At 42.6% G+C, this 8989-nt stretch overlaps 1 protein-coding gene across 3 annotated transcripts in view; it reads right to left on the minus strand.

Moving 5' to 3' along the window:
• The window catches only part of sema4ab (sema domain, immunoglobulin domain (Ig), transmembrane domain (TM) and short cytoplasmic domain, (semaphorin) 4Ab), a 58197-nt gene extending 49804 nt beyond the window's left edge, over window positions 1-8393 (minus strand). For 2 of the 3 annotated variants that reach the window (XM_038965951.1, XM_038965952.1), the window contains exon 1: window positions 8149-8393. The gene's annotated coding sequence lies outside the window, so the exon portion shown is untranslated. The remainder of the gene's footprint in view (window positions 1-8148) is intronic. The other variant, XM_038965953.1, reaches the window with a different exon arrangement.
• Window positions 8394-8989: the final 596 nt, after the last annotated feature.

The following is an 8989-nucleotide window of genomic DNA, read 5'->3' on the forward strand; positions in this document are numbered from 1 at the left end:
AGAGCACGTTGCAATCCCTGATGTCTCTCTGGAATGCTACCCGTGCTCGGATTTCATCAACCTTATTGTCAAGAGACTGGACATTGGCGAGTAGTATGCTAGGGAGTGGAGCGCGATGTGCCCGTCTCCGAAGCCTGACCACGAGACCGCCACGTTTTCCCCTTTTTCGGCGTCGCACAGGGTCGCCGGCTGGGATCAGATCCATTGTATTGTGTGGAAGGCAAAACACTGGATCCGTTTCGGGAAAGTCATATTCCTGGTAGGAACGATGATGAGTTGACGTTAATCGTATATTCAGTAGTTCCTCCCGACTGTATGTAATGAAACCTAAGATTACCCGGGGTACCGATGTAAGAAATAACACGTAAAAAAACAAAATACTGCATATTTTCCAAGGAACACGAAGCGAGGCAGCCATCTCTTTTCGGCGCCGGAAGATAGATTGATTAAATGGTCATGTGGAATTTGACTGCCTTCATGATCGCCAGTGTGGTGGTAACATGGTCACCGCAACAGCCCTAGGACCATACAGATAATTGTATGTGTGGGGTACAGTGATGAGGTAGTCATTCAAAAATCATGCTTACACCATTATTGCACAAGTCCATGCAACTTGTTAAGCAAATTTTAACTCCTAAACATATCTAGACTTTCCATACTAAAAAGGGTTGAATACTATGGGGTATTGTGTGTAGGCAAGCGATAACAAATCTCAATTTAAACTATTTTACATTCAGGCTGTAATTATAATATGTGGAAAAAGTCAAGGGGTGTGAATACTTTCTCAATGCAATATATAAGCTTTCCACAACCATAAGACCCACTAATAAATGTAATTATTTTATCAAAATACCCTGAACAAAAATATACATGCAAGATGCAACTACTTCAAAGATTTTACTGAGTTGCAGTTCATAAGGAAATCCGTCAACCAAAATAAATTCATTACACCCTAATCTATGGACTTCACATAGCTGGGAAAACAGATACGCATCTGATGGTCACAGACGTTTAAATTTTTTTACGGTAGGGGCGTGGATCAGAAAACCAGACAGTATTTGGTGTGGCCATCATTTGCCTCAAGCAGCGCTACATCTCTTTCGGATAGAGTTAATCAGGCTTTTGATTGTGGCCAGTGGAATATTGTCCCACTCCTCTTCAATGGCTGCGCAAACTCGAACACATTGTTGTACACGTCGATCCAGAGCATCCCAAACATGCTCAATGAGTATGCAGGCCATGGAAGAACTGGAACAATCCAAGAATTGTGAACAGATCCTTGCGGCATGGGGCCGTGCATGATCAAGCTGAACCACGGCGGCAGATGAATGGCACGACAACGGGCGTCAGGATCTTGTCACGGCCACCATGGGGCACTCTGTTCACAACTTTGACATAAGCAAACCTCTAACCCACACGACACCATACACGCTGTCTGCCATCTGCCCGGTACAGTTGAAACCGGTGAAGTGCACACTTCTAAAGCGTGCCAATGGCCATCGAAGGTGAGCATTTGCACACTGAAGTCGGTAACGACGCCAAACTGCAGTCAGGTCTGGCATGGTTACACGTGGTCTGCGGTTGTGAGGCCGCAGTCTGGAGAAATGAACATTCCATTATCTGGAAACTGCTTTGGTGGACAGTCCTGCAGTCAGCATGCCAATTGCACGCTTCCTCAAAACTTGAGACATCTGTGGCAGTGTGTTTTGTGGAAAAACTGGGATGTCTACAAATTTGAACCAAATTTTTTTTTGAAATAAGCTTGTGCTAATGGAACATTTCTGGGATCTTTTTTTTCAGCTCATGAAACCTGGGACCACTACTTTACATGTTGCGTTTATACACACACGTATGTATGTGTATGTATGTGTGATATAGATCTACACACAAAAAAAAATATGTGGTCACAAACATTGGCAGTAGAATGGCCTTACTGAAGAGGTAAAGTAAAAATCCAAACTCGTCTGTGCAACAATACCGGTATATAGTAAAATATGGTATACCACCCTGCCTTAAATATAATAGCCATCATCCGATTTGGACCAAAGCCACCCCCAAACTTTAGGGTAGACTATGGCAAGATCCAGTTGTTCAGGGTGAGTTATAACTTTACAGGCAATATAATTCCAGCATAAAACCCTCATTCTGCAAGACTGAGAAGAGACAGTAGCAAGGCCCCTGACAGTAGCCAGAGAGCCTTTAAAACGAAAGGGGGAGGTGGGCTTAAAGAACTAATCCACTAGTTCCTATCATTTACAGTGTTAAATAGTGAGATTTTTTTATTTATTTTGTTATTATAACAAAAGGTTGGTAGCAACGTGAAAATCGGTATGGAAATCTTCTGCAGCTCAAGTTGACTTCAAAACCCACAATGCAATGCTCGCTCTATGACTGGCTGGCTAGCTAGCCCGGAAACGTAGCTACACACATTAATATCAAAGTCAATACCAGCAAGTGAAGTATCTAGTTAGCTATAAAAAAAAATTAAAAGAATTAAACAAACTGCATTATCAATTATGGGGTCTACAATCTTAATATGTTCAACCTGCAGATCGTTGTGTCTCGCTGAGTGGAGTTTTCGCAACGGCACCATGGAGAATGATATAGGCCCCTAGTGGCCAAAAGGCAGAATTAGCATGGGCAGCACCATTTTAATGTTGTCAACTGGGTGGGACTTCTGACTTCATTGGCTGAACCCTCCTGGTGACCCTGTTGGAGTCATGTCCAACCAGGTCATCAGGAGGGTTCAGCCAATTGTGTGTGTGTGGGTCTGGGTCGGGGTTCAGCCAAAATGCACTCAATGTCGTTGCCCCTGCTGTCACAGATTCTATAAATGGCACAGATACAAAGATGATTCCTCATATCTCTTTATGTATGCACCCTGGACTGAAGAGGCAGACAAATAGGGGAAATGTGATGGACCCTCTTAAATGATACATTTCTCAAGGTAGGAATATTGCAAAAAAAAGTATCAATATCTCATTCGAGACAAGACAACCTCCTGCGTTATGACATTGGCCAGTATTGAAATCTGACATGTATGATAGACATTTTTGCGATGTAAAGTATGATAGACATTTTTGCGATGTAAAGTAGTAATTCCTATTAACTTCCAGTGTAGTGAGCGGCTTTATCGCAATGCTGTGTCATACCGGACGGATTTCTGCCTGCTTGAATGGCAATACCTCAGATGCACATGAAAACGTGAAATGACCGCTGGAATCTATAGAACATCGCTCAGAGATGCACAAAAAATATATTTTTTTTAAAAAGGTGAATATTTTCTTTAATTAATAAGCAGAGGCAAAATTTATCTTCAAATACTTGTCATTTCACAGTACCATTCTAATTTACAAGTTTACTTTGGTGCGTAAGTCTGAACTGGGACTAGACAGAACTTTATCTTTAAATAAAAATACATTTTGTATGCAGCTTTCCCAAATCAGTCAAAAGATAATGATGCAAAACAGAGCCACCAAAACAAAGGAATTAAGCGAAAAAACAAAGCAAACGGAAGCGAAGCTTTCCTGTGTGAGAACTGCTTCATTACCAATGTGAGTTGCGTCCACCGCGACAATCGTTCATATGGTTATAATGTCAAAATGTGTGGGTCAAAACCATCAAAGTTCTGGCCCGGGTATAATCTGAGACAAAATTGGGGACTAGGGTTATATGAAAACATCACAAGGACTCATTGTGGTAGGGGTAACCCCAGCTGCAAAGAAAGAGGAGAAGAAAAGAAAGAGAAGACTCATCTTTGTCCAAGCCAGGCTACAGATATGACATCGAGAGTGGGACAGAGAGAGAAAGAGAAAGCGAGGCAAATCTCCAGCAAAAGCTTTGATCCCCTAGGCCCGTGGGGTTGCCATGACTACAGCAGATCTGACCAGCACGGAGCATAGAATGGCTTGGAGGAGGAGCTCCGCAGACCCTCATATCAATTAAGTTCTCATGTCAATTAACTTGTGCCATTCCTGGATTACTCAATTAACGAATAAAGTCCGCAACAAATACGATAGTGCGTTTAAAAAAGGTTAAGTGTACAATACTGTTTACATATCTGGCTGTGTTGGCAAAATCACTACATATCCCATCGAGCCAAGCGGTAAGAGACTAACCGTTGCCACAGTTCCAAGAACAGACAGAAACTTCCAGCTAACCTTACAACTATGGATCTCAAACCCGACCTTGGATCCGTGTTAAGTAGCAATGATATCCTTCGCTGCCGTTGTCTTACGACACGACAGATACCTCAAACCAGTCATGACTATTTAAATAAATAATTTAAGTTTCTTTCCAGCGAATTTCTTGGTTACATGATTTTATAACAAGCAACAGTTTTGAAGTGTAGGGTGCAGTTTTTATGACCTTTAGCAATGAGGGTGAAAACTAGCATAGTTCAGTTAGCCAGCTAGTCCAGCCAGGGAAAACAAGCTTGGCACAGGATATAGCCCACTAGGCTAATTAAGGACAGAGGTTATATTTTTTATGCCCTGATATCTGGAGCTGGCGGCGAAAAGTTTAAAAACGAACACATTAGATGACAGATGTATATCGATTCGCTCTTATATAATCCCAAAATCAGCTGTAACTGTCAACAGTAAAACAAAGCTTCAAATTATGTTTAAGTGAACCTGAATACAGAAAAGAAATGGCAAAAACACAGCAGACTCCTCCTCCTCACCACTCTATTACCAGGTCTGATGAGGGGTTCTGGGTTTTAGTTGAGTGTGCGGGTATGCATGCGTTCATGCGTGTGTCTAGCTGAGGTTGAGTGCGCTTATATACATGTCTAATTGCGTGTATCGGTGTGTGTGTGCATGTGAATGAGCATGCTGCACGACTGTGTTTTTCCAAGAACAAGCCAATTAACTAGGCTGCAACTGCACAGCCCCCCCCCCCCCCCCGAGACTGCCTGGTGACACCAGTGTGCGAACGAAGCATACAAAGCCTCTTCAATAGACAGAGACCACTAGACACCTGCACTTCTGCCCACCACGCACCTTCATCTGCTTTCACATATTTCTCACTGACTCATGATATGAGGATCTGAGGGAAAAGCCCCCCATTTATGAACAATACTGTCAGACGAAAGGGTTGAACAACTTCAAACTACCAGCCAGGTTATAAAGCATCAGCATGTCCAGAGGCTGAAGCTGACTTCAAACAAGATGATTGTGCTGTGCCGGCTTTGGTTTCAAGAGCCGTGGAGATCCTCCTCCAATGACAGAAGGAGGCTTGAGCGATATGCCGTTTTTTTTCAAAATACAGACGGTATGATTTTCAATACCGTTTAAAAAAAATTATATATAGTGTGTGCAATAAATATATGTTGACACCTTCAAATGAGTGGATTCAGCTATTTCAGCCACACCCGTTGCTGACAGTTATTTAAAAATTGCGCGCACAGCCACGCAATCTCCGTAGACAAACATTGGCAGTAGAATGGCCTTACTGAAGGGCTCATTGACTCAATGTGTCACCGTCAACTTTACAACAAATGTGTTCGTCAAATTTCTGCCCTGCTACAGCTGCCCCGGTAAACTGTAAGTGCTGTTATTGTGAAGTGGAAACAGCTAGGAGCAACAACAGCTCAGCCACAAAGTGGTAGGCCACCCAAGCTCACGGAACCAGACCGCCCGAGTTCTGAAGTGCCTAAAAATCATCTGTCTTTAGTTGTTAGAATGGACTACCGAGTTCAAAACTGCATCTGGAAGCAACGTTAGCACAACAACTGTTCGTCGGGAGCTTCATGAAACGAGTTTCCATGCACGAGCAGCCGCACACAAGCCTAAGATCACCATGTGCAATGCCAAGCGTCGGCTGGAGTGGTGTAAAGCTCGCAGTCATTGGACTTTGGAGCAGTGGAAACGCACTCTCTGGCATGATAAATCCCACTTCACCATCTGGCAGTCCAACCAACAAATCTGGGTTTGGCAGATACCAGGAGAACGCTACCTGCCCCAACGCATAGTGCCAACTGTAAAGTTTGGTGGAGGATAAATAATGGTCTGGGGGTGTTTTTCTTGGTTCGGACTAGGCCCCTAAGTTCCAGTGAAGGGAAATCTTAACGCTACAGCATACAATGACATTCTAGACAATTCTGTGCTTCCAACTTTATGGCAACAGTTTGGTGAAGGACCTTTCCTGTTTCAGCATGACAATGCCTCCGTGTACAAAGCAAGGTCCATACAGAAATTGTTTGTCGAGATCAGTGTGGAAGAACTTGACTGGCCTGCACAGAGCCTTGACCTCAACCCCATCGAGCACCTTTGGGATAAATTGGAACGCTGACTGCAAACCAGGCCTAATCACCCAACATCAGTGCACGACCTCACTAATGCTCGTGACTGAATGGAAGCAAGTCCCCGCAGCAATGTTCCAACATCTATTGGAAAGCCTTCCCAGAAGAGTGGAGGTTGTTATAGCAGCAAAGGGAGGGGACCAACTCCATATTAATACCCATGATGTTGTAATGAGATGTTCGAAGAGCAGGTGTCCAAACTTTTGATCATGTGGCATATATAAAATCTGTCAAATAAATTATATCCAGCTCAGGGCTCCTGCTATGCATTTGGTTTGCTAACTTGCTAGTTAAGAGGGTAGATGTCAAGATCAAGCTTCTTGGTTACAGCAGAGACATTCAATCCCTTCATGCCTTTGTCTCTGTGTGTGTGTGTCCAATTGTTTTGTTTTGTGAAATAGCACCCCTTGTGTGCACATTCGGTAATACAGTATATCCTGGTATGGTACAGAAGCGGTATAACTATGAAAATCTGGATACCACCCAACCCTAGACAGAATAAATAGTTTGTGCGCCACTGATGCACACTTCAACCATCTATCCAATTTTCCATCTGAGTGGGTAAGAGCAAGACAACCCTCCCTCTCCATCCCTTTTCCACAAAGACAACAGTCTGTCAATGACTTCCTTCATATTTGCAGCCAAGCATGGCTTTCCGTTGGCATTAGATCTGTCACAGAATAACAAAAAGGCATTAAAATCACTTTGTAACACAAAAGTAGCCATTTCATGGGTTAGTCTATATATTGCACGGGTATTCTCCATCTCCAAGCAGCAGTGACAATGGAATCAGGAGGTAGACTCACGTTTGAGAGCGCATAGACAATCCTAACCTACATCTTTAAGATGTTATTGACCCAGTCAAATAAATAGATTTATATTTGTCAAATACAACAGGTGTAGATCTTACAGTGAAATGTTCACTTACAAGCACTTAACCAACAATACGTTTAAGAAAAATAAGTTAAGTAAAAAATAAATAAAAAAGTTAAAAATTACATTAAAATATTTAAAGAGCAGCAGTAAAATAACAGAAGTGAGGCTATATACAGGGGGTACCGGTACAGAATCAATGTACGGGGGCACAGGTTAGTCGGCCTAACTGCGCATGATTGAAAACGAACAGACTGCAGTGGCTAATGAGTGGTTTAGGTCTGATACGGTTGGTCATTATATCAACAACTGAAAAGTTTCACCAAACTGTATGAGTTTGTTTGGCCAATTTCGCTGGGCAAACACAGACAGACAACCAAGTCAAAGGTTATGAACTAGTGAATATAGCTTATTATTACACTGCTGATATTATTCGACACCCACAAACATCGGATTCCAGAGTGAACGCTGCAACTGAATTTCATAACAGTAAAATAACAAAGTACAAGACAAATGGAAAACAATCCCCACATTCCACTCCCAAAACATTCCACAGCGCGAGTCAGCCAGAGGCAAGCACGTGTTTTCCAAAGTTCATCCCATTATTGTTGCTTTCTCTCGGTTTACAACACCCAGGGCGCAAAAGGCATTAAGAATCGTTTGCAAAATTACAAACGTGTATTATCACAAATGTTGTTTTGTTCCGTTGCCATTTACAATGCAAATTCGAGAAACATATGAAGGCTACCACGAGAGTAACGTTATGCTGGCTGTAACATGGGCTGTTTACAATCAAAACACTCACAGAACAAAAAGCTAAACTAGCAATAATGTTCAGGCTAACAACGTTAAGTGGTTGTGCTGGTTGAAATGTACTAATTTAAAGTACATAGCTAGCCTATCTAACGTACTTTACTGCAAACAAATTGAAAATGCCTACTAAAAGTGCCTACTCGACACAGCGTTCTTACCTACATGGCAGAGAACAAGGTATCTTCACGGAATGCGTTTATGCGCGTCTTCTCCCAGCGTTTTTCTATCCAGCGCACCCTTGCGTTCAGGTAGGCTGGATCGGATTGGTGTAGTAGTTTACGCCGCTCAGGTAGCAAGCTCTGCTCTCGCTTCCGAACGAAATAAGTCGTGCCCACAAAAGGAAACCGCTGACCGTAAACATTTGCTCTTGGAGCTCCCAGTGAAAAACCGCCTGTCTGCCTGGCCTGCCTCCTCCCATATAATTGTATGGCCCCCTCTCAGCAAAGTGAACACACCGTTGATCAACAGATTACCGTAGACTATCTCTGGTGATCAACAGGCGCCATCTATAGGAGGAAACCGGTAACCAAAGATTGTATTGTCCTCTGCTGCTGATAACACAATATTATAGGCTATACAGACAAATCCACTATGTTGCTTGTGGTCACATCATTACATTTTCCCTTCATTACAATTAATGTTAACACATTTTTCTCAATGCCTTTGTCAACTTAAAGCCCATTCTGGCTTTTACTGGCATCATCCACTACTAACTTCAGCAGAGCATTCTGGCAGACATATTACTTGACCCTATGTTTGTTCCACATATCCAGGTTTTTGTAAATAACAATGCTGATTATAATACGTCTACTGTAGTATATATATAAGCAATATGGCACGAGGGGGTGTGGTATATGGCCAATATACCACGGCTAAGGGCTGATCTTAGGCACAGCCCTTAGCTGTGGTATATTGGCCATATACCACAAACCCCCAAGGTGCCTTATTGCTATTATAAACTGGTTATCAACGTAATTAGAGCAGTAAAAATAAATGTTG

Source organism: Salvelinus namaycush, chromosome 27, assembly GCF_016432855.1.
Source record: "Salvelinus namaycush isolate Seneca chromosome 27, SaNama_1.0, whole genome shotgun sequence".
NCBI classification, from domain to species: Eukaryota; Metazoa; Chordata; class Actinopteri; order Salmoniformes; family Salmonidae; genus Salvelinus; species Salvelinus namaycush.